The sequence below is a fragment of the Notamacropus eugenii genome, chromosome 1 (genome assembly GCF_028372415.1).
Source record: "Notamacropus eugenii isolate mMacEug1 chromosome 1, mMacEug1.pri_v2, whole genome shotgun sequence".
Taxonomy (NCBI): domain Eukaryota; kingdom Metazoa; phylum Chordata; class Mammalia; order Diprotodontia; family Macropodidae; genus Notamacropus; species Notamacropus eugenii.
In genome coordinates, this window is record NC_092872.1 from 322,371,856 (window position 1) to 322,398,086 (window position 26,231).

Consider the following 26,231-nt stretch of genomic DNA (forward strand, 5'->3'; position numbering starts at 1 on the left):
TGGCTTGAGAAATCTGGAAACTGTGACAGCTGTGCATGATTCGATGTGCTGAATCTTGCTCCATTTCCATCTGTGCTAAAGAAGACCAAGCTGGGCTGGGCTTTGCTATGAGCATGAAGCAAAGACCATTTCTGTTGACCTTCCAGATTGTCTTGGGCTGGAAATCTATTTCACTCTCTCATTTTGTGGCTTCTGCAGCTTTAGAATTTTTTAAGAGTAATTTTTACAGGTATCTTAAGGGCTGTGGGGGAAAAACTCGAGCAAGTTCATGCTTCCATCCCTCCATCTTGTCTCTGCCCCCTATGCCAATATTTCTGAGAATTTCCTGTCATCACTTACTTTTAGCTACTGAGAAACTGCTGCTGAAAACTCGCAAGTACCCAGAAATTGAATAAAATATATTTTTATGGAATCACTTGTGGGTGCTGCGGTTTCCAGGCTTCTCAACCCACAAATACTAAAAGGAACTTCAAAGGTCAATGGGAACGGTCTCTGACCAGGTTGAGAGTAAGTGTGGTACAGACCAAGTCCAGCCCTAGGTTGGGGGCAACCACTGTTAAAGAAGAGGCTGCTTCTGGAGAATTCAACTTAATAAAGACCTCAAAAGGTAAATAAATGGCTGGGGGAAATGACCAAACAGAGGGGAAAGAAACTGACTATAAAATATTACTTTCATGGTCTAGAAATGTTTTCTTGAATTATTGGTGATGAGGAAGATAAAAACATACATCCAGAAGAAGACAACAAACCAAAAGTTACTGCATCCAAAGCCTGCAAGAAAAATCTGAATTTGTCTCAGAACAAAGGATTTTGAAAATGAAGTAAGACAAGTAGAGAAAAAATTGGGAAGAGAAATGAGAGTAATGCTAGAAAATAGTAAAAATGAATCAACAGCTTCCTAAAGGAAACCTTCCAAAATACTGAAGAAAATAGTACCTTTAAAATTAGAATAACACAAATGACAAAGGAGGTCCAAAAATTGAATGAGAAGAGTGTGTAAAAAGGAGAAATGACGAAATGAAAAAAGAAGCCCAAAAACTCGCTGAAGAAAATAATTCCTTCAAAATTAGAATGGAGCAAATGGAAGCTAATGGATTTATGAAAAATCAAAAAATTATCAGACAAAAGCCAAAAATTAAAAACTAGAAGACAATGTGAAGTATCTCATTGGAAAAGCAACAAACTTGGAAAACAGGTCCAGGAGAGATAATTTAAAACTTATTGGACTACGTGAAAGCCATGATCAATAAAAAGTCTAGACATCATCTTTCAAGAAATTATCAAAGAAAATTGCCCTGATATTCTAAAACTAGAGGGTAAAATGGAAATGGAAAGAATCCACCAAAGCTCTCCTGAAAGACCTCCCGAAAGGAAAACCCCTAGGAATATTGTAGACAAATTCCATAGTTCTCAGATCAAGGAGAAAATATTACAAGCAGCCGAAAAGAAACAATTGACGTACCGTGGAAGCAGAATCAGAAAAACACAAGTTTTAGTAGCTTCTACACTAAGGAATTTGAGGGTTTGGAATATGATATTCCACAGGTCTAAGAAAATAGGTTTAAAACAAAAGACCATCAATCCAGCAAAATTGAGTATAATATATCAAGGGAAAAAATGGAACTTTACTCAAATAGAAGACTTTCAAGCATTCTTATTGGAAAAATCAAAGCTGAATAGAAAATTTTATTGTGAAGTACAGGAATCAAGAGAAGCAAGAAAGGCTAATCAGAAAAGAGAAACTGTTAGGGACTTCAGGTTGAACTGTTTACATTCCTACATGGAAACATGGTATTTGCAACCCATGAGACCATTCTTAGTATTAGGATAGTTGAAGGGAATATGTATTTTTTTGTATGTATAATATATATGTATATATTATATTATTACACATGCATATGTGTGTACATATGTGTATGTGTACATGTACATGTATAATATATATGCATATGTATATACACACACATAAAGAGAGAGAGAGAGGGAGAGAGACTGAGGGAGAGGTTGAATATGTCGGAATGATATTCAAAAAAAAGAAAATTAAGTGTTGAGAGGAATGTAGTGGGAGAAAGAGAAAGGGAGAGGTAGAATGTAATAAATCATCTCCCATAAAAGAGGCAAGAAAGAGCTTTTACAATGAAGGGAAATAAGGAGAATATGAGACGAAATAAGCAATCCTTCCTCTCATCAGATTTAGCTTCGGGAGAGAATAACATACACACTCAACTGGGTACGGAAATTTATCTTACCTTACAGGAAAGCTGGAGGGTGGAAAGGGAGGAAATATGAAAGGCGTGATATTAGAAGCAATAGAAAATTGGGAGAAGGAGCAATCAGAAGTAAACATTTTGGTAGAGGGATAGGTCAAAGGAGAGCACATAATAAATGGAGAGCAGGACAGGATAGAGGAAAATATAGTCTTTCACAACATAAATGTTATGGAAGTGTTTTGCATGACGAGACATGTATAACCTATTTCAAATTATTTGCCTTCTCAATGAGGGTAGATAGGGAGGGGAGAGGGAGAGAAAGTAGAATTCAAAGCGTTAAAGATTAATTTTAAAGATTGTTTTTACATGAAACTAGGAAATAAGATATATTGGCAATAGGGTATAGAAATCTTTCTTGCCCTATAGGGCAAGAAAAGGCAAGGGGATAAGGACTAGGTGATCGTGATAGAAGGAAGGCAGACTTGAGGACAGGATAATAAGAATACACACTGTCCTGAGGCTGGGAAAGGGAGTGAATGAGGAGAAAAATTAAATTCAAAAATTTTTTTAAAGTGAATATTGAAAACTGAAAATAAATATTTTTTTTTAAAAAAAAGAAAAAAGATATGTTCTTGAACTAGTAAATCTTACTAGACATTCCAGGAGATCTTACATTTTTGATATAGTATAATAGTCTATCTTACTTCTGTTACACAAAGTCTGATGGTTCACAACCCCAAATCGTAGGTGCCTACACCCAAATATTCTTCCATGCCAGTACTATGGGTGAAATAAGGACCACCATCCTGTTTGATTTCTATGTGGGCGGCATGAATCATTAGTGTCATTCATTTCTGAGTTCAGTGTCTGCCTTCTTTTAGGCTGCATTTCTCGCAACCAATGCTAAAACTCAAGAAATATTTGTTTGTATGTTTATACATATGAGGACCATGACATGAACTTTCTTACTGATACACAAAACCTCCCAAGGGAATTCGAGACTAACTATGATGTAACCTAGATATACGAAGTCTTTTTTTATTTATTTCTTTGTTTATCTGTTTATTTTAGTTTTCAACATTCCTGTTATTTTAAAAAAAACAGTAAAATTTGGTGAGGGAGAGATTAAATTCTTCAGGGCGCTTATTTGTCCTCTCTCCAACGCGATCGCTCATTCCTTCTTTTTTTACTATTTTATTTATTTTCATTGTTCTACAATCACTTCCATATAACTTAGATGTTCCCCCTTTTCGTCCCCCTCATTCCCTTCTCCCTTCCTCCTCCCTCCTCGAGTTACCATACAATGCGATATAGGTTCTACATATACGTTAGTATTAAATACATTTTCACCTTAGTTATGTTGCATGAAGAATTAAAATGAATACTAGAAATCATAAAACAAACTAAAACGTAATACGAAAGAAAATGATCTACTACATTCTGCAACAGAAATTCATAGTTCTTTCTCTGAATGTGGAAGGCATTTTGCTTTAAGAGACCACTGTGAATTTTTTAAGTCCTTGCATTGCAATGAAGTGCTAAGTCTACCAGAAAAAATTGTTGCTCACTGTGGTTGTGGCTGTGCATAAAGTTCTCCTGGATCCACTCCTTTCACTCAACATAAGTTCACATAAGTCTTTCCAGATCTCTCTGAAGTTTTCCTGTTCATCATTTCTTACAACAAAATATTATTCCATTGCATTCATATATCATAATTTATTCAGCCATTCCCCAATTGATGAGCTTCCCCTTGATTTCCACTTTTTGGCCACCACAAAGAGTGCTGTTATAATTATTTTTGTACTTGTGAGATCATTTCCCATTTATATGCTTTTAGGGGTACAGTCCTAGAAGCAGTATTGCTGGGTCGAAAGGTATGCACATTTTTGTAGCCCTTTGGGAAGAGCTCCAAACTGCTCTCCAGGATAGTTGGATCAGCTCACAGCTCCACCAACAATGAGTTAGTGTTCCAACTCTCCCACATCTTCTCCAACATTGATCATCATCCTGTTTTGCCATGTTAGCCAGTCTGATAGGTGTGATGTGGTATCTCAGAGTTGTTTTGATTTGCATCTCTCTAATCAATAGTGAATTAGAGCATTTTTTCATCTGACTATAGATGGCTTTGATTTTTTCCTCTGCAAACTGCCTGTTCATATCCTTTGACCATTTATCAACTGGTAAATGACTTGCATTCTTGGGTATTTGACTCAGTTCTCTATATATTTTAGAAATGAGGCCTTTATTACTGACACTAATTCCAAAAATTCTTTCCCAGTTTTCAGCTTCCCTACTAATCTTCATTGCACTGGGTTTGCAAAAACTTTTCAATTTAATGTAATCAAAATTATCCATTTTGCATTTTGAAATATTTCTGTCTAATTTAGTCAAAAATCCTTCCCTTCTCCAAAAATCTGATAAATACACTATTCCTTTCTCCACTGATTTTTAGAATATCAGTCTTTATACCTAGACCCATTTGGCCTTTATTCTTGTGTATGGTGCCAGGCATTGGTCTATGCCTAGCTTCCGCCATAATGTTATCCAGTTTTCCCAGCAATTTTTGTCAAACAGTGAGTTCTTATCCCAGAAGCTGGGGTCCATAGGTTTAGCAAACAGTAGATTGCTATAATAATTGACTATTGTGTCTTGGGTATCTAATCTATTCCACTATCTCTCTTTCCTGAAGAAAAGACTAGTAGAATTTTTTCTTATGACCAACAAAGTATGAATTCTTCTCTCAAGTGCACCAAGTATGTATCTATTCCACAATTTAACCAAAATACATCTGCTTTTTGATTGTAATACATTGGTACCGTATGTAAAGTGTGTCTAGGTAGCCTTGAATTCCAAATTTCCTTGCTCTTCTTGGAAGAGTAAGTTTGGATATTGGTGCATCTTGTAGAAGGTTTGAGTTTTCCTTAAGCAGTGGGAAATGTTTGATCTAAGTTGCTCTTTCTTTTCAGCTCTTTGACTCATATTAAAGGAGATCTGATGGAGCCACACATGGGTTATTCCATTATTCTATCACATCATTTCTAGTTCCCTAACCAATGACATTCATGATGATGGATTTTCCCTGGTACGTATACGTTGGTGATGCACTCATCCATTTTGTTGCCAGTTGGTCTCTTGATCACTTGAATAGTTCAAGCATGGTCTATGTGCTTCATAGTGAGGGTCTTTTCTTTAATAACTGCTCTCCAAATATGAGCCTACTCCTTAAGGTCCTATAACAACAAAGTTCGAGGCCATATTTTTGCCTCATGATGTTGATTATCAAGGAATCTAGGTACCCACAATTCAACCTAATTGGCTGTCTAGCATATATAAATATCTGACACCATCAGTGTGTTGTGGAGTCCCTGACATTCTTCTCGAATTTCTGATTTTCTCTGCATCATTGAGTGGCTCTTGCTACTTCACATCCATAGTGTCAAAGGTCCTGTTCACCATATTGCTATGAGTACTGTACCTCTCCAGGCCTCTGAGACCTTATTCCTTGATACATACTCTTTGCTCCAGTGACTTTGGCCTCCGGGCTGTTCCACAAACAAGACATTCCATTTGCTCAGTTCCAAGCATTTTTCCCGGTGCTTTTTTTCTTATGAATCTCATTTATGACCTGTTCAATTCTTTTTTTTTCCCCTAAAATAAGTCTTTTTAGATATTCTATGTTCTCTTCTGCTAAATCAGACAATTTAAATTTTTTGTAAATATTCTTGCATTTCAATTAAATTGATAAATTTATCGGCATATAACTGGGCAAAATAAGTCCTCACAATTTCTTTAATTTCCCCTTTGTTCCTAGTAAATTGACAATTTTCATTTTTAGTACTAGTGATTAATTTTTTTCCTCTTTTAAGTTAAATTACCCATTGGGTTATCTATTTTATTGCTTTTATCCATAGAATCAACTACTACTTTTATTTATTAATTCAATGCTTTTTATGCTTACTTTTTAATCTCACTGTGAATTTTTAGAATTTCAAATTTAGGATTTAGTTGGGTTTATTTGGTATGTTCTTTTTTTATGTTTTAAAATAGCATACTCAAGTCATTAGTCCTCTTTTTGTCTATATAATTATTGTAAGCATTCAAGGGTTTAAATTTTCCTGTTTTCACTGCCTTTACTGTATCCTATAGGTTTTGATATATTATTTTCTCATTGTCATTTTCTTCAGTGAAATTATCTATTATTTCTATGATTTGTTCTTTGATTCAATTATTCTTTAAGATTACGTTGTTTTATCTGCACCTAGTTTATAGTCTTTGTTTCTGTGGTCCCTTATTAAATAAAATTGGCACAGGAGTATTGCATTTTCATCTGAGGAAGAGACTTTTAATACCTCTGTTTTTTATTATTCCTTAAATACTCCATTGAATTCTCTCCAGATATCTATCATATATACCATATCTATAATTCTATTCACTTTCTTGAATTTTTCATATTTATTTTTTGGTTAGATTTATCTAGTTCTGAAAGTCAAAGATTAAAGTTGCTCATTATTATAATACTTCTACGTTTTTCTACCTATAATTCTTTTAACATTTCTTTTACAAATTCAGATGCTCTAGTATTTGATATATGCAAGTTTAGATTTAATATTACTTAATTAACTCTAGTGCCTTTTATTAAACTGTGATTACCCTGTTTGTATCTTTTAATTAAATGTATTTTACCATAATTTTGTCAGAGATCATAATTGCTACCCTTGTTCTTTTGCATCAGCCAAAGCGTAATGAATTGTACTCGAAGTTTCCATTTTTAACTCTGCATGACCTCTTATTCTATTTTTAAGAAAATTTTAATTTACTTATGTCAGTTTTCAACAATGACTTGCAGAAGTTTTAAATTTTCCCCCTTCCTCCTTGAGACAGCATGCGTTCTTACATCGGTTGTACACTTACTTTCTTATTAAGTACATTTTGACATTAGTCATGTTACATAGAAGAATTAAAACGAGTGGGAGAAACGAGGAGAAAAATCAAAACAAAACAAAATGTAACACAAGAAAAAATGGTCTTCTTCATTCTGTGTTCTGATTTCATAGGTCTTTCTTTGGACGTGGAGGACCTTTTGCATCAAGAATCCTTTGGAAATCTTTTAGGTTCTTGCATTGTTGTGAAGAGCTAAATCGTTCAGAAATAGTCCTCACAAACTGTGCCTGTTACTGCATATAATGTTCTCCAGGTTCTGCTCATTTCACTCAGCAGCAGTTCATATAAGTACTTCCAGATCTTTCTGAATTCTGACAGCTCATAATTCCTTATTGCACAGTAGTATTCCACTACATTCATGTACCATAGTTTTTTCAATTATGTCTCAATTGATGGGCATTTCTTCAATTTCCTGTTCTTGACCATGACAAAAAGAGCTGCAATAAATATTTTTGTACATTTGGGACTTTTTCCCATTTTTATGATCTCTTTCGCATATAGTCATAGATATATAGAAGCGATATTGCTGGGTCAAAGAGTATACACATTTTTGTAGACCTTTGGGCAGAGCTGCTAATTGCTCTCCAGAATGGTTGGATCAGCTCGCAGGTCAACCACAAATGAATCAATATTCCAACTCTCCTACATCTTTTCCAAAATTTATCATCTTCCTGATTTGCCATACTAGCCAATTAGATTGGTGTGGTGTGGTACCTCAGAGGTGTTTTGATTTGCATCTTTCTAATCAATAGTGATTTAGAGCACATATTTGACCATTTGTCAATTCTTGAATGACTTGTATTCTTGCAAATTTTACTCAGCTCTTTATGTATTTCAGAAATGAGTTCTACACCACAGTTACTGGTTTTAAAAATTCTTTCCCAATTTTCTGTTCCTCTCCTAATCTTGGTTGCTTTGTATTTGTTTGTGCGAAAACTTTTCAATATAATCACAATTATGCATTTGGCACCTCATAATGTTCTCTATCTCTTATTTGGACAAAAATTTCTCCATTTTTCATGAATCTGACAAATACATTATCTCTTACTCCCTTAATTGGTTTATAATATCAGTCTTTATACCTAGATCTTGTACCCATTTGGACTTTATTCTTGTGTGTGGTGTCAGGCATTGGTGTATGCCCAGTTTCTGCCACATAATTATCCAGTTTTCCCAATGGTTTTTCTCAAACAGCGAGTTCTCATCCCAGAAAATTGGGTCTTTGAGTTGATCAAACAGTAGACTGCTACATTCGTTGGCCACTGTTTCTTCAGTCCCTAATGTATCCCACTCATCCACCTCTCTGTTTCTTAGCAAGTACAAAGTACTTTTGATGATAACTGCTTTACAATACATATTGAAGTCTGATACGGTTGGGCCACCTTCCCTAGTATTTCTTTTCTTCTTCCCTGATACTGTGGTCTTGTACTTATTCCAGATGAATTTTGATATCACTTTTTCTACCTCTATGAAATAATTTCCTGGTGGTTTGATTGATATGGTACTGAATAAGTAGAATAATTTACGTAAAATTGTCTTTTTTATTTCATTAGCTCAGTCTATCCACGAGTAACTGATGGTTTTCCAGTTACTTACATTTCTCTTTGTTTTTGCAAAGAGAGCTTTGTAGTTGAGCTCATATATTCCCTAGGTTTGTTTTGGCTCATAGACCCCCCAATATTTTATAGTGTCAACATAACTTTGGAGGGAATCTCTCTTTCTATCTCTTGCTTTTGAACTTTGTTAGTAATATATACAAATGCCAATGATTTATGTGGGTTTATTTTGCAATCTGCAACTTTGCCAAAATTGTTTATTATTTCAAGTAGCTTTAAACTTGATTCTCTAGCATTCTCTAAGTATATCATCATATCATCTGTAAAGGCTGATAACTTAGTTTCTTCTTTGCCTTTTCTAATTCTGTCATTTTCTTTTTCTTTTCTTGTTGCTAAAGCTAACATTTGTGGTGCCCTATTGAATAACAGTGGTTATAATGAACATTCTTTTTCACCCCTGATCTTGTTGGAAACGCATTAAGCTTGCTCCATTACATATAATGTTTGCTGGCGGTTTTAGTTATATGCTACTTACTATTTTGAGGAAGACTCCATTTATTCCCATGCTATCCAGTATTTTCAATAGTGATGGGTGTTGTATTTTGTCAGAAGCTTTTTCTGCATCTAATGAGATAATCATATGGTTTCTCTTAGGTTTTTGTTGATATGACCAATAATACTAATAATTTTCATAATATTGGACAAGCGGTTCATTCCTGGTGTAAATTCTACCTGATCCTAATGTAGTATTCTTATGGTAATTTCCTGTAATCCTTTTACTTAAATCTTATCTTAAATTTTTGTTTCTACATTCCTTGGGGAATTTAGTCTATAACTGTCCTCTATTTTGGCTGCTGCTGTTTTAGGTATCAGAATAATATCTGTATAATAAAAACAATTTGATAGGACTCCTTCACAGCAATTTTCCCAAACAGTTTCTATATTATTGGAATTAACTGTTCTTTAAATGTTTGGTAGAATTCACTGTAAATCCATCTGTCCTTGGAGATTTTTCTCCTAGGGAGTTCATTGATGACTTGTTTGATATGTTTTTCTGGGATGGGCTTATTTAAGTATTTTACTTCCTCTTTTGTTAATCTGGGCAATTTATACATTTTTTTAATATTTAATATTTAATATTCATTCATTTAACTTATTTATAGAGATACATTTGGGCAAAATCATTTCTAATTGTTCTTTTAATTTCCTCCTTTTTGTAGTTGAGCTCATCTTTTTAATTTTTTGTTATTGGTAATTTGGTTTGCTTCTTTCTTTTTGTTAGTCACATTGATCAAAAGTTTATCAATTTCATACTTTTTTCATAAACTAACTCTTAGTTTTATTTATTAGTTCAATAGTTCTCTTAATTTCAGTTTTATTAATATCTCCTTTGGTTTTCAATATTATTAATTTGGCATTTACTAGGGAATTTTTAATGTGTTCTTTTTCTAGCTTTGTCAGTTGCGTGCCCAATTCATTGATCTCCTGTTTCTCTATTTTATTCATGTAGGCATTAAAAGACACAAAATTTGCAATAAAAACTGTTTTTGAAGTATTCCATAAGATTGGGTAGGTTGTCACATTATTGTCATTCTCTTGAATGAAGTTGTTGATTGTTTCTGTCATTTGTTGTTTAACTCACTCTTTTTTTTTTTGAGATTAGATTCTTCAGTTTCCAACTAATTTTTGGTTTATATTTCCATGAACTTTGATTACATATAATTTTTATTGCCTCAGGATCTGAAAAGGAAGCATTCATTATCTCTGCCTGTGCGCCCGGGATTGTGTGTTTTTATACCCTAGCACATGGTCAATTTTTGTGTTATGCCTCATGTACTACTGAGAAAAAGATATATTCCTTTCCGTCATAATTCAATTTTCTCCAGATGTCCATAATATCAACCTCATCTAGAGTTCTATTCATCTTCTTAACTTCTTTCTTGCTTATTTTTAGGTTAGATTTATCAAGTTCAGAGAGGGGGAGGTTGAGGTCCCCTGCCAGTATAGTTTTGCTGTATGTTTCTTCCTGAAATTCCCTTAAATTCTCCTCTAAGAGTTTGGATGCTACACCACTTAGTTCATGCATGACTCATAATGATATTACTTCATTGTCTACAATGTCTTTTAAGGGAATGTAGTTCACTCTCTTATCTGTTTGATTAGATTTATTTCTGCTTTTGCTTTGTCTGTTATTAGGATTGCTACACCTGCTCATTTTACATCAGCTGAGGCATAATATATTCTGCTCCAACCTTTTACCTTTACTCTGTGTGTATCCCCCTGTACCAATGTCTTTCTTGTAGGTATATTGTTGAATTATGACTTTTAATCCAATCTGTTATTTGCCTCTTTTTTATGGGAGAGGTCATTCCATTCACTTTCACAGTTATAATTACTATCTGTGTTTTTCTCTCCATCCCATTTTCCCCCATTCATGCTTTTATTTCTTCCTTCTTCCTTATCGTCCACAATGGAGATTTAGTTTTTGACCACTGCTTCCCTCAGTCTTGCACCCCTTCTATCATTCTCCCTCCATTTTATTCCCCCTTTCCCTTACTACTTCTTCTCTCCTTTTAAACCTCTTCCCTTTTATTTCCCCTTTTTACTTCTATTGTTTATAGGGCAAGTTAGATTTCTATACATAACACAGTGTATTGGTCCATCCTTAAACCAAATCAGATGACAGTAAATCTCAAATAGTGCTGCCTTCCTTCCCCTCTTTTCCTGTACTATAATATGTTTTTGTGACTCTGCCTTTGATGCAATTTACCATTTCCTGCTTCCTCCTTTTCACTTCTCCTATTACAATCCATTTTTGCCCTTTAAGCACGTGTTTATCATTACATCAGGTAATTTATACCCACTCCATCAATGTAAGTATATCCCTTTTAAATGTCATAATCAATATGTAATTCTGAAGAATATTAATAATTATCATCCATTCGGGGATATGAATACCTTGCATATATTGAATAGCAAGTTCTTTATTCCTATTTACCTTTGCATGACTCTCTTGAGTCTTCTACTTGAGATCAAATTTTCTATTGAGCTCTTCCTTTTCATCAGGAAGGCGTGAAAATCTCTTATTTCACTGAATGACCATCTCCTTGTCTGAAATATTATGCTCAATTTTGCTGGGTAGTTGATCTTTTGTTGTAGTCCAAACTCCTCTACTTTGCAGAATATCATATTCTATTCCCTCCAATCCTTGAATGTAAAAACTGCAAGGTCCTGTGTGATCCAGATGCTAGTTCTTTGATATTTGAATTATTTCTTTCTGGTCACTTGTAGTATTTTCTCCTTAACTTGATAGTTCTGGATTTTGGCAACAAAATTCCTTGGTGTTTTCAATTTGGAATCTCCTTCAGGAGATGATTGGTGGATTCTTTTGATGACTATTTTTTCCTGTGAATCTAGAACCTCAAGGCAGTTTTCCTTGATAATTTCTTGAAAGATATTTTCCAGGCTCTTTTTTTTCATCATGACTTTTTCGTAGATCAATAATTTTTAGGTTCTCTCCTGGATCTATTTTGCAGGTCAGTTGTTTTTCCAAAAAGGTATTTTATGTTTTTTCCCAATTTTTCATTCTCTATATTTTGTTTGACTGATTCTTGGTGTCTCAAAGAATCATTAACTTCGAGTTGTCCAATTCTAGTTTTTAATAAAATAGTTTTCCTCAGTTAACTTTTGTACCTACTTTTCCATTTGTCCAACTGTTCATTTTAAGGAGCTGTTCTCTTCAGTGAATTCTTTTTTTCATTTTATCAATTTTATTTTTAAAATCATTGGCCAATTTTTCTTCTACCTCTCAAATTTATTTTTTTAAATCCTTCTTGATCTCTTCCAAGAATGCCCTTTGAGTTTCAGAGAGTTTCAAAGAGTTCATATTCCATTTTCAGGTTTCAGATGTGAGAACAGTATCAACTCTATCCTCTTCTGTATTCATATTTTGGTCTTCTTTCTCTCCTTAATAAGATTCTATGATCTTTGCTTTTTTTTTTTTTTTTTTTTTTGTTTCTTGCTCATGACAAATACCTTTGTCCTGACTTTTAAAGAGAATCTCTGTTTCTGGGCCACAGAAGTGTCTGTCCAATTTCCTTGGCTGTGCTGAGGCATGCCTGCGGTCCTGGTTTTCATGCTTGAGGGCTCCACCCCCTTGTTGCTCAAGGTCTCCTCCTGGTTCACTGAGTTCGCCTGTCTGGGACACCTCTTGTCCTGCAATGGTCCTCATCAATACCAGCAAAAGGTACCCTTCCTGATGGTCTTCCTACCCTTCTGAGCAGAGAGACTGTTTACACCTTGCACTGATCCCACTGTTTCAGGATATTTCCTGGTACAGTATTCTCTGTGTTTTTCAAGATCAACAAGGGGAAGGTGAGAGCACTTAAACTGTGTTCTGTCTTCTTGGCTCCTGTTAGTTCAAGTGGGTGACTTTCAAACATTTAATCTGTGGACTGATAGTCTTAGAAGAGGCTGCTGCTCTTGCTGGGAGTCATGTGCTTCTCTTTCCCTCAGTTTCACTGGACTGGGCTGATACGTTTGAGAATCCACACTACTGTTTGTATTTTAGCCTATCCTGGCAGTTCCTGCTCTGTTCTGCTATGTCAGAGTCTGGATTGGTGCAGCGTATGTACTCTGTGTTTCACCAGCCCCGTGTAACAGATCCTTTTGTTGGCTTTCTGGGCTGTCCTGGACTAGAAATCTGCCACACTCTGTCTCCTATTGAATTCTGCCACTCTAACATTTGTTAAGATTCTCTTTTTAGAGATATCTGAAGGAATTTGTGGTAGGACTCAGGTGAGTCTGTGCTCGCCCTCCATCATCTTAGCTCCAGCCCCTTGTATCTCTCATTCTTAAATGTGTTTCTTGTAAACAACATGTTGGGTTCTGATTTTTAAACCATTCTGCTGTCTGGTTGTGTTCTAGGAATGCATTCATTCTATTCCCATTCAAAGTTGTAAATACTGTTTGTGAATTTCCCTCCATCACTATTGTCCTTCTCAGCCTCTCTCTTTACACTATACGTGTTGCCTTAGATTCTTTGCTAACCCTCCTATTCTTTACTCCGCCAACATCTCCAGGAGTCATCCCCCACCACTCTCCTAAACCTTAATCTAACCATCTTTCAAAAAGTCCCTTCCCCAACCTCTCCACCAGTTCTCTTACCTCTTTATACGTCCTTAAGATTTCTACACCCCTCCTGATATATGTGTTGTTTCCCCTTCAACCCAGATCTGATGTGAGTAAGGTGCCAACAATTACTAGTTCTCCAACCCCACTTGTTTTTGCTGTATCAGTTCTTTATTTCACACCCCATTTTGTGAGATAATTGTTCCTTTCTTTTCCTTTTCCTATCCAATTTTTTTTTTAAAGAACAAGAACATCACACGCAAATCAGCCCCAACCTTTATTTTAAACTGCCCTCACAATTCTGAGCTTTAGGAAAACTGGTAACATATAGAAAAGAATATATATAAATACATATAGATACAAGTATATATGTATGTATGTATAGGTATGTTCATGTATATATGTGTATGTGAGAGTATATGTGTGTGTGCATATTTTAAACTTAATGACCTAATATATATTTTGACCTTAATGAGTCCTTTATAATTAGTCTTTAAAGTGTTCCTCATATTTTTGGTGAATTTTTTTACGTCAAATTTTCCATTGAATTCTGGTCTTTTTGTCACAAATACCTGAAAGTTTTTCAGTTCATCAAATATTCTTTTATTCATTCAGGACTATACCCAATTATTCTGAATAAGTTGTTCATGATCACAACCCTAGATAATTTGCTCTTTGAAATACAGTGTTCCAATACTTACAGTGTTTTCATGTAGAAGCTGCAAGATCTTTTGAAAACCTGCCTGTATTTCCATAGTGTTTAAGTTGTATTACTATTTAAATATATTTAGTATTTAAATTCAGGAGGCTTGAAAGAAAGAAGGTTTAAGATGTGACAACTTCCTGGATTAGTGATAAGTACCCTGTTAACTCTTACCTCCTGATATTCTAATGATGTCCCAAATAAATATTTTCGCTTTGCCTTTGAGGAAGACAGTTTATTATATTTTGCTAATTTATCCTGACAATATGCATGCATATTCTTAGTGGCTGCCATCATATCTCATTGGAGTAACACAGGTCTATCAAACTTAGTCATCTCACAATGTGGTTATAGGAATAATTTTTTTCCCCCCCTAACATCATCCTCTGAATATGAACCCACATCTTCTTTAGCCTTAGTAGCTGTCTATGTTCAGGTTCTTTTTGTTTTCTTACTTATTTTAACTTTTTTAGCCACTTATAATTATTATCAGGTTTTAATCCCAAATTGTGGGTAATATTGTCCTAGGCTTAAGGTCTTTCTTATTGTTATTTTCTGAATTCTGTCAAGTCACTCAATCTCAAGGACTCCTCTCTTCCACTAAGCCACACTTAGGGCCCCCAGTCATAGTATCCTGAAAATATTCTTGCTCCCTGCAGTGCACACTTGTTTCATGTGTCCTCACCCCTCTCCACTCACACCCACTGTTGTAATCAGATATAATCAGCACTACAAGCCTGGCCTCCACAAAGAGAGAGTGGAAAGTTAGTTGTGGTCAGAGGGGATATGTCTTTCACTCTTCTCCCATTCAGTATCATGCTGTTCATTAGATAAAAGTTTTGTGTGAAGTTAAAGTTCAGGTGGTTAAATTTCTTGAGAGCTAGTCTGCTTCCTGGGATAGTTGCCTTGGGAGCAGTTCCTCCTCTTTGTTGATTCAGTGGAGTTGAGTTCGTGATGTTTACACTTCACTGAGGCCAATTCTCAGCTCCTGAAAGTCTTGTATTTTATATCAAATTATCCATGGAATTCTGGTCTCTTCTTTTTCTTGGAGCCTCAAGTTTTCTTAGGAGGACAATACGACAGTACACTGTCATATTCATTATACTCTAGTTTCTTCAACCACTCCCTAATTGATTGGCATCACCTCAGTTTCCAATTCTTTGCTTCCACAAAAATACTGCTACAAATATTTTTGTAAATATGGTCATTTTCCTTTTTCTTTGATACCTTTGAGGTAAAACACTGATAGTGCTATTGTTGGGTCAGAAAGTATGCAGAGTTTTGTAGCCCTTTGGGTGTAGTTCCATAATTTTCTCCAGAATGATTGGACTAGTTCAGTGCTCCACCCATTGCTTTAGTGTATTGATTTTCCAACATCTTCTCCAGCATTGTCATTTTCATTTTTTCTCATGTTAGGTGTGTCTCATAGGTGTGAGGTGGTAACCTTCATTTGCCCTTCTTTAATTATTAGTGATTTAGAGCATTTTTATATTACTACTGACATCTCAGATTTCTTCCTCTACCAGTTCATATTCATTAACCATTTACCAATGAAAGGTTGCCTCTCATTTTTACTAATTTGGTCATATATTTCAGAAATAAGATTATTACCAAGATAACATTCTATAAAATTTCCTCCAGTTTCCTTCTTTTCTTCTAATTTACAGCATGACATTTTCTTGCAAAGATACTAGACTAACTGGTCCTTCTCAAGTTACAGGTTAGGAAACGAGGCAAATAGGGGTTAAGTGACTTCCTCAAGGTTACACAAATAGTAAGTATCTGAAGCCAGGTTTGCACTCAGATTTTGCTGACTGCAGGACCAGTGCTCTATCCACTGTGTCACCTAGCCATCCCCAAAATACTTATAAATGGCCTAGGTGTGAATTCAATGGAAAAAGAATGTATGTATTTCACAGCACCGATGCTAGGGTTTAAACTCAGATTCACTTATTCTAAATCTAATACTTCTGTCCCCTTCAAAGATCAAGTAAGTTTTAACCTCCTGCTTAGTCCCCTTGTATTCATATCCTTCTCATGTCTGCCTCCCAGAATTTGAGTGCCTTAAAGGCTCAGTTCATGTGAAATATCTCTCCTATGGCTTTTTTTCCCTAATGTCTATCTACAATTGTGTGTTAATGCTCCCTTTTCAAATGACAAAGTATTCCCTAGGTACATGTTTTTATGCCTACAGGGTAATGTAGTCTCTCCGAAGTCAGGAAATATTCTTTGTTTATCATTGTTTTCTAAGAGTTTATCATATATTCTCTTCATTTGACAAGTGTTTAGTTGTTGTTCCTCCTTCATTTTTTTGGAGGACCAATGACATCGATAGATGAGTCTTGACTTGTTCAAGAATTGAAATTAAATGAGACAGAGTTGGGCAAAGCTGTCAATCTCACTCTGTCTTCCAGAGTCATCCAAGTACAGTAACCAGACAAAAGTGAAAGTGATTATCGATGACTAGTCAAGTGAATTTTCTCTCCAATCATAGTCTACTTATACACCATCTATCCTTGTCTACCATGTCACCATCAACCTCCCCAGTGATAAGAACGGACCCTTCAACACAGTTCAGTTCTCAGGAATAGGGTTGATCAGCAAAGTCACATGACTCATCCTGATGGTTGTGGGGTCCAAAGCAGATATGGATGCTATGATGCAGCAAAAAGCAAGTAACACAAAATACCATAAGCATAATTACCATCTGCAATTTTCTTTACCCTCCCTGCTACAGCCAAAACCAGTCAAGGACGCCAAAGAGGATGAAGTGATTATTACTCCTCTGCATCCCTTCTTATAGAAAATGCACAGAATTATATTTATACTTCTTCCTTCTGCTACTCTCTCCTTCATTCTGTTTAAGAAGTAGAATGTCAGGTTAATAAATAATCCTGAGGCTCCTGAAGGTTTTGCAGGAATACTGTGGACGAGAGAGATTGTGTGCTAGACTGTATCACAGTGCATACTACTGTAGTAGTGGATATGGTTGCTACCACAGTGACAGCTGTCTAAACAAAAACCCACCTAGACAAAGCCCTGAGCTCTAATGCACCGTGTCAGTAATCTTCTTTCCCCCAGGAGATTTACACTAGTGATTTTGAATGGGGATATGTCTTTGTACAGGTGGCAGCATAAGTGAACCAAACCTAAAATATGCCTAGGGAAGGTTTCCTTATGAGACATTATGAAGAGTCTAATCACAGAAAGTTTTTCCTCAATGTTTACTCACACCAAAGCCATCTGTTCTGGTCTCAAACCTATCAGTGAGTGATGGAAATATTTATCTGAAGCATGTGAAAATTTCCCCCAGCAGAACCTAAAAATAAACATGAAAGAAGTTAAAGAGGTGAATAAAACTCTGGATAAAGTAGATATGATGGATCTCTGGAGAAAACTGAATAAGGATAGAAAGGAATATAAATTTTTCTAAGTGGTACATAGAGCATAGGAATAAATGGAACTTGCCATAAAGTAGTAAGTAGTTAATACCTTCAGCAAGCATTACATGTTATGAATGTAAGGTAGATCGATTTACAGTAAGATCAGGGGTGAAACAAGGATGTCCAGCATCACCACTATTATTTAATATGATTCTGGAAATGTTAGCTATAGCAATAAAAGAAGAAAAAGAAATTGAAGGAATTGCAATAGGCAAAGAGAAACTAAGTTATCACTCTTTGCACATGATATGACATTATACTTAGAGAATTCCAAAGTTTCAAGTAAAAAACTACTTAAAATAATAAACAACTTCAGCAAACCTTCTGATTACAAAATAAACCCACAAAAATCTTCTCCATTTCTATATATTACTAACAAAACCCAACATCAAGAGACAGAAAGAGAAATCCATCTAAAGCTGGCGTAGACATTGTAAAATATTGGGAATTCTACCTGCCAAAACAAACCCATGGAGTATATGAACAGAATGACAAAACACTTTTCTTACGAATAAAGTCAGTTCTAAGTAGGTGAAAAAACATCAGTTGCTTGTGGGTAGGCCAAGCCAATACAATAAACATGACAATTCCACCTAAATTAATTTACTTATTCAGTGCCAGACCAATCAAACTATCAGAAAATTGTTTTCTAGACCTATAAAAAATAATATCAAAAAATCATCTGGAAGAACAAAAGATCAAGAATATCAAGGGAACTAATCAAAAGAAATGTGAAGGAACTAACTCTACCAGATCATAGACTGTAATATAAAAGAACAATTATCAAAACCACTTGGTTCAGGCTAAGAAACAGAAGGGTAGACCAGGGGAATAGAGAAATACTCAAGACACAATATTCAATGAATATAGAAATCTACTGTGTGACAAACCCTAGGTCCCCAGCTTCTGGGATAAGAACTCACAGTTCAACAAAAATTTCCGGGAAAACTGAAAAACAGTGTGGCAGAAACTAGGCATACATCAATTCCTGACACTGTACACAAGAATAAAGTCCAAATGGGCACATGAATTAGGTATAAAGATTGAAACTATAAACAAATTAATGTAGCAAGGAGTAGTGTATATATATATATATATATATATATATATATATATATATATATATATATATATATATATATATATATATATATATATATATATATATATACATATCAGATTTTTGCTGAAGGGAAGTATTTTTTGGCTAAACAAGAGATACAAAGCATTATGCAGTGCAAAATGGATCATTTTGATTACGTGTAAGTGAAAAGTTTTGCACAACCAAACCTAATACAAACAAGATAAGGAGGAAAGCAGAAAACTGGGAAAGAATTTTTGTAACTTTTGTCTCTGATAATGGCCTCATTTCTAAAATGTACAGAGAACTCGGCCAAATATAGAAGAATACAAGGCATTCCCCAGGTGATAGTCAAAGGATATGAACAGGCAGTTTTAAAGGGAAGAAATTAAAACTACCTATAGTCATATGAAAAAAAACTCTAAATCTCTATTGATTAGAGAGATACAAAACAGGAAGATGATAAATGTGGGAGAAGATGTGGGAGAGTTGGAACACTAATTCATTGTTGGTGGAGTTGTGAGTTGATCCAAGCATTCTGGAGAGCAATTTGGAACTATGGCCAAAGGGCTACAAAAATGGGCATACACTTTGACCCAGCAATACTATGTCTAGGACTGTGTCCCCAAGAGATCATGAAAATGGGAAAGTGTCCCACATGAAAAGAAATATTTCTAGCAGCCCTCTTTGTGGTGGCTAAAAGCGTGAAATCAAGGGGATGCCTATCAACTGTGGAATACCTCAATAAATTATGGTATATGAATGTAATGGAACACTACTGCACTATAAGAAATGATGAGCAGGATATCTTCAGAGAGGCCTGGAAAGACTTCTATGACCTGATGATGAACAAAGAGAGCAGAACCAGGCAAACTTTGTACAGAGCAAGAATCACTGTATGAAAAGAATTTTTCTGACAGACTTAGAACTTCATTGCAGTGCAAGGACTTAAAAAATTCCCCGTGGTTTTTAAGGCAAAATGCCTTTCACATCCCGAGAAAGAACTATGGATTTCAGTCACAGATTGCAGTAGACCTTTTTCTTTCGTATTACGTTTTGGTTTATGTGATTTCTCCCATTCATTTTAATTCTTCTATACAACATGTCATGGTGAAAATGTATTTAAAAGGAATGTATGTGTAGAACCTACATATAATCGTGTGCCCTCTCGGGGAGGGAGGGGGGAGGTAAGTGGGACAGAGTGGGAGGGAGGGAAAGAAAAATCTAGGTTGTATTGTAATGATTGCACAACACTGAAAATAAATAAGTAAATAGACAAAACAAAGAAATGTTTCAGGTAACAAAATAAACCCAAAGAAATCATTTGCATTTACATATATGACTATCAAAACTCAACAGAAAAAAACAGGAACAGAAATCCCTTTTAAATCTATGTTCTACACTATAAAATATCTGGTTGTCTACCTGCCAAAAGAATCCCAGTAACTATATGAACACAATTACAAAACACTTTTCCCACGAATAAAGTCAGATTGAAGTCACTGGAAAACCATCAATTGCCTATGGGTAAGCCAAGCCAATATAAAAAAGATGACAATTCTACCTAAATTAATTTACTTATGCAGTACCATGTCAATCAATCTACTACATAATTATTTTCTAGATATAGATAAATTCACATCAAATTCATCTGGAAGAAGAGAAGTCCAGAACATCAACTGAACTTATAAGAAAAAATGCTGGGGAAGGAGACCTAGCTCTACTAGATCTGAAATGGCATTATAACTCACCAATCATAACCACTTGGTACTGGCTAGGATATAGAGGGTTACGGGCAATGGAAGAGGTTAGGTACTCAAGACATGGTAGTCAAGGAATAGAGCAGTCTATTGTTTGATGGACCCAAGGACCCTAGCTTCTGGGATAAAAACTCACCGTTTGTCAAAATTTTTGGGAAAACTGGATAACACTATGGTGGAAACCAGGCATAGACCAATGTCTGACACCATACAAAAGAATAAATTCTAAATGGATACATGATCTACATATAAAACCTGTAGTACAAATTTGAGGAACAAGGAATAGTGTATTTGTGAGATTTATGGAAAATGGACAAATTTTTGGCCAACCAACACATAGAGAATATTATGAAATGCAAAATGGATAATGCTGATTACATTAAATTGAAAAGGTTTTGCATAAACAAACCCAAGGCAACCAAAATTATGAGGGAAGTAGAAAACTGGGAAAAAATTTTTGCATCTAGAGTCTCTCATAAAGGCCTCCTTTCTAAAATATATAGAGAACTGAGTCAAATTTACAAAAATACAAGTCATTTCCCAATTGACAAATGGTCAAAGAATTTCCACAGTCAGTTTTCAGAAAAAGAAATTCAAGCTATCTATAGTCATATGACAAAAAGCTCTAAATCACTATTGATTAGAGAGATGCAAATCAACACAATTCTGAGGTACCACATCACACCTATCAGGTTGGATGACATGACAAATCAGGAAGATAGCAAATGTTGGAGATGATGTGGGAGAGTCAGAACACTAATTCATTCTTGGTGGAGCTGTGAGCTGATCCAATCATTTTGGAAAGCAATTTGGAACCATGCCCAAAATGTTTCAAAAATGTGCCTACACTGTGACCCAGCAATATCTCTTCTAGGACTGTGTCCCAAAGAGATCATAAAAATGGGAAAGAGTCCCACATGTCCAAAAGTATTTATAGCAACGTTTTGTTGTGGCCAAGACCTGGAAATCAAAGAGATGTCCATCAATTGGGTAATGGATGAACAATTTGTGGTATATGAATGTGAAAGAATACAGTTTTGCTATAAGAAGTGATGAGCAGGAAGATTTCAGAGGAAGGTCTTATATGAACTGATGCCGTGTGAAAGGAGAAGAATGAGGAGAACTTTATACTCAGTAACAACCACGGTGTGAGAGGAATTTTTCTGGTAGACTTAGTCCTTCAGAGCAATAGAAGGACCTAAAAAATTCTCAGTGGACTTAAGGCAAAATGCCCTCCATATCAAGAGAAAGAAGTGTGGAATTCCATCTCAGAATGAAGCAGACCATTATCTCCTGTGTTATGGTTTGTTTTGTTTTATGGTTTCTCCCGTTCAATTTATTTTTCATTTATTTTTTCATTTTCAATTTATTTATTTATTTTAAGTTTTCAACAATTATTTCCACAAAATTTTGAGTTCTAAATTTTCTCCCAATCTTTTCCCTTCCATCACCCCAAAGTACCAAGCATTCTCATTACCCTTACCGCCTATCTGCCCTCTCTTATAACATACCTCCCTTCCTTTATCCCAATCTTCTCTTTTGTCCTGTAAGGAAAGATAAATTTCGATATCCCATTTGCCTGTATTTCTTATTTCCCAGGTGTATGCAAGAACAATATTCAACAGTTGTTTCTAAAACTTTGAGTTTCAGCTTCTCTTCCTTCCTCCCTTCCAACCCATTACCACTCGGAAGGCAAGCAATTCAATATAGTCTACATATGTGTAGTTTTGCAAATGACCTCCATGATAGTCATATTGTGTAAGACTGACTATATTTCCCTCTATCTTATTCTGCCACCACTTCTTCTATTCTCCCTTTTGACCTTTTCCCTCCCAAAGAGTGTTACTTCTAATTGCTGTCTCCTATTGCCCTCCCTTCCATCATCCATCCATATTGCTTATCCCTTTCTCTTCCAATTTTCTGTATTGAAAGAAAAGTTTTCATACCAAAACGAGTGTGCATTTCATTCCTTCCTTGAGCCAAATGTGATGAGAGTAAGCTTCACATTTTCTCTTTCACTTCCCACCCTTTTTCGTCCATTGAAAAGTCTTTTTCTTGCCTCTTTTATGAGAGATAATTTGCCAAATTCCATTTATCCCTTTCTCCCAATATATTCCTCGCTCAACCGTTAGTTTTATTCTTTTAGATATGATCCCTTCCTATTCAACTCACCCTGTGTTCTCTGTCTCTGTGTGTGTGTGTGTGTGTGTGTGTGTGGGTGGGTGTGTAGTCCTACCAACTGCCCAGATACTTAAAAAAGTTTCAAGAGATAGAAATACTGTCTTTCCATGTGGAAATGTAAACAGTTCAACTTTACTAAGTCCCTTGTGATTTTTCTTTCCAGTTTACCTTTTCATGCTTCTCCTGCTTCTTGTTTTTGAAAGTCAAGTTGTCTTTTCAACTCTGGTCTTTTCATCAAGAATGCTTCAAAGTCCTTTATTTCATTGAAAGACCACTTTTCCCCTGAAGTATTATATTCAGTTTTTTTGGATAGGTGATTTTTGGATTTAATCCTAGTTCCTTTGACTTCTGGGATATCATATTTCATGCCCTTTGAATCCTTAATGTAGAAGCTGCTAGATCTTGTGTTACCCTTATGATATTTCCACAGTACTCAAACTTTGTCTTTCTAGATGCTTGCAATATATTCTCCTTGACCTGGCAACTCTGAAATTTGGTTACAATGTTGCTAGGAGTTTCCCTTTTTTGATCTCTTTCTGGAGGTGATGGGTGGATTCTTTCAATATTTATTTTTCTCCTCTGGTTCCAGAATACAAGGGCAGTTTTCCTTGATAATTTCATAAATGCTGATGTCTAGGCTCTTTTTTGATCTTTCTTTTTCTTTGACTTTCAGGTAGTCCCATAATTTTTAAATTGTCTCTCCTAGATCTCTTTTCCAGGTCAGTTTTTTTTTTTTTTTTTTTTTTTTTTTACCAATGATATATTTCACATTGTCTCCCATTTTTTCATTCTTTCAGTTTTGCTTTGTGATTTCTTGGTTTCTCATAATGTCATTAGCTTCCATTTGTTCCATTCTAATTTTTAAAGAACTATTTCCTTCAGTGAGCTTTTGAACCTCCTTTTCCATTTGGTTAATTCTGCTTTTTAAAGCATTCTTCTTATCATTAGCTTTTCGGACCTCTTTTGCCAATTGAATTAGCCTATTTTTAAAGGTGTTATTTTCTTCACCATTTTTTTGGATCTCCTTTAGCAAGTTGTTGACTCACTTTTCATGATTTTTTTTTGCATCGTTCTCATTTCTCTTCCCAACTTTTCTTCCACCTCTCTTACTTGATTTTCAAAATCATTTTTCAGTTCTTCCATGGCCTGAGACCACTCAATATTTATTTTTGATGTCTGGGATACAGAAGCCTTGACTTTTATATCTTTCCCTGATAATAAGCATTCTTCTTCCTCATCCAAAATGGTGGGAGGAGATATCTGTTCACTAAGAAAGTAAAGTTTCTATACTCTTATTTTTCCCCCTTTTTGGACATTTTCCCAAGCAGTTACTTGACTTTTTGGTCCTTTGTCAATTGTAGGACATACTCTGGGGATCTGCAAGATCTCATTTCCTCCGAAGTGGCACAATGAAGCGTGTACACTCTTCTGGGAGCAAACAAAAACTTTTTTGCCCAGAATCTGCGAGTAGTAGAGTTTCCTCTCCACAACCACCTGACCTCCACTTTCACCAAGCCAGCACTGGGGGCTGAGAATCAGATGAGCTACTCAATTCCTCCAGGGGCTTTAAGTGGAAACAGGGCAACCATTCAGTGTGAGATTAAGATCAGTTGCTCAGGTGGGGACAGGGCTGCCAGACAGGGCTCAGTTGCCCTAGGGTCTTTATAATGAAGCTTTCCTTCAATAATAGATGCGAGCTGCTGCCTGCCTTGGGATCCCCACCAGCTGTTCCCTCTGCTGCTGTTGCCTGATGCCAGAGCTATGGGGACACCCTGCTCCCTTCTCAACCAGCTGGAAAAACCCTCTCACTGACCTTTGGCACCTATGGGTTGAGGAATCCATGCTGCTACTGGAGATTCTGTCCCTGAAGTCTACTTGGTCCTACTCCTCCTTTTGCCATGCAGGCCAAAGCTGGGCTGGGCTCTGCTCTGTGGCTGGTGTGACAGACCTTTCTCATCAGTCTTTTAGATCACTCTGGGCTAGAAATCTTCTCCACTCCGTTGTTCTGTGGCTTTTGCTGCTCTAGAATTTGTTGAGAGTCTTTCTTTACAGGTATTTTATGGGCTGTGTGGTAAGAACTAGCGTATGTGCATCTTTCTACTCCACCCTCTTGGCTCCACCTCCTCTCCTATTCATTTTAATTCTTCTATGCAACATGACTAAGGGGAAAATGTATTTAATAAGAATGTATGTGTAGTACCTATATAAGATTGCACTTGGCCTTGGAGTGGGAGTGAGGAGGGAGGGGGAAAGAGGAAGAGGGAGGAGTGAAAGTCTAAAATACATGGAAGTTATTGTAGAAAACTGAAAATATTTAAAATAATTTTTTTAAAAAAGAAGTATACAGTCAGCTATTACATATGACTTCCGAATAAAGCAGCTTTGATGGTAGGGATTAAGGTTTGATAAACACCTTCTTTAGTATTTGGCAGAATCACACATCAGTTATGGCATTCATTTATAACCTATTATAACCTAAGCAATATTTTCATATATTATTATTAACCAACATTTAAGACATTTGGGGACAAATGCAAAACTCAAGCATTTTCTAAGACAAAACAAACTGTGGAATTATACATATGATCCCCAAATGAAAAGTTTCAGGAACAACATTAGTGGCCCCACCACAACCTGCAATTCCTCAGCATTTTGTGGGATGTTTTTACAACAGACATTTTGCCTTTCTTCAGCAGTTTTGAGTTGGTAAAGACACTTTGAAAGAGGAAGTCGCAAATGCAATCTCACATGTGACCATTGGATATCTCAGCCCTCCATTCTATCCATTGTATTGTCAGATGAATAAAAGGAATGCTGGGAACAAAGACAAGCTGATTACATCGGAGCAGATTCCTTCAATAATATCAAGGAGAAACTGGACACTTACCTCTAGCAGAAAAACCACAATTTCCTCTGTATGAACATTGCCTATCCAGGACCATTTCCCACCAGTTTCGCTTCTAGGAAAGTGTTGAGTATGGTGCAATACAGTTATAATTGGTTTTGACTAAAGCTCCTCCTTTGTAGGTTTATAGTACTAAAGTTGAAATCTGGACAAAAGTCAAGAAGTATAAACCTCATTTTTCTGGTCAATTTATTGCTGAGTGATTCCACATGCCATCATTCAGAGAAAATTTAAGAAATTATCTATTTTATGTGAATTACAAAACTTTTGATGAAAGTGAATGAAGACATTAAAGTATACATCTCAGTTCATGAAACCTGA

The 26,231-nt window shown here is 35.6% G+C and overlaps 2 pseudogenes; one reads left to right on the plus strand and one right to left on the minus strand.

The window, feature by feature from the left end:
- LOC140529419 (THO complex subunit 7 homolog pseudogene) overlaps window positions 1–12,938 on the minus strand; it is an 81,558-nt pseudogene extending 68,620 nt beyond the window's left edge.
- LOC140517404 (glycogenin-1-like) overlaps window positions 1–25,715 on the plus strand; it is a 249,913-nt pseudogene extending 224,198 nt beyond the window's left edge.
- The last annotated feature ends 516 nt before the right edge of the window (window positions 25,716–26,231 follow it).